General features: G+C 39.8%; 1 pseudogene; it reads left to right on the top strand.

Moving 5' to 3' along the window:
• The first annotated feature begins 253 nt into the window (after nt 1-253).
• LOC112474078 lies at nt 254-372 on the top strand (annotated as a pseudogene).

Below are 372 nucleotides of genomic sequence, written 5' to 3'. Positions count from 1 at the left end.
TTATAGAATGATCAGAAGAGTTTGACGAGGAGCTAGAGAGATAGGAGAAAAATCAGGGAAATATGACATTCTAGAAGCCAAGAAAAAATAAACATTCTAGAAAGAATTGGTAAACAATCATTGATTTATTTGTTCATTAATTCTCAAATGTTCATCAAATTCCTACTTTACAACAAGGACAAATGAGGAAAACCCATATATGGCCTCTGTGCTCAGGGAACTTACAGTAAAGTGGGAAAACAAATATAAATCTGTCTACCGCCATACCACCCTGAACAAGCCCGATCCCGTCTGATCTCGGAAGCTAAGCAGGATTGGGCCTGGTTAGTACTTGGATAGGAGACCACATAGGAAGACCAGGTGCTGTAGGCG

Source organism: Pteropus alecto, unplaced genomic scaffold (genome assembly GCF_000325575.1).
Source record: "Pteropus alecto unplaced genomic scaffold, ASM32557v1 scaffold69, whole genome shotgun sequence".
Classification (NCBI taxonomy): domain Eukaryota; kingdom Metazoa; phylum Chordata; class Mammalia; order Chiroptera; family Pteropodidae; genus Pteropus; species Pteropus alecto.
This window is presented reverse-complemented; position numbering and strand designations above follow the sequence as displayed.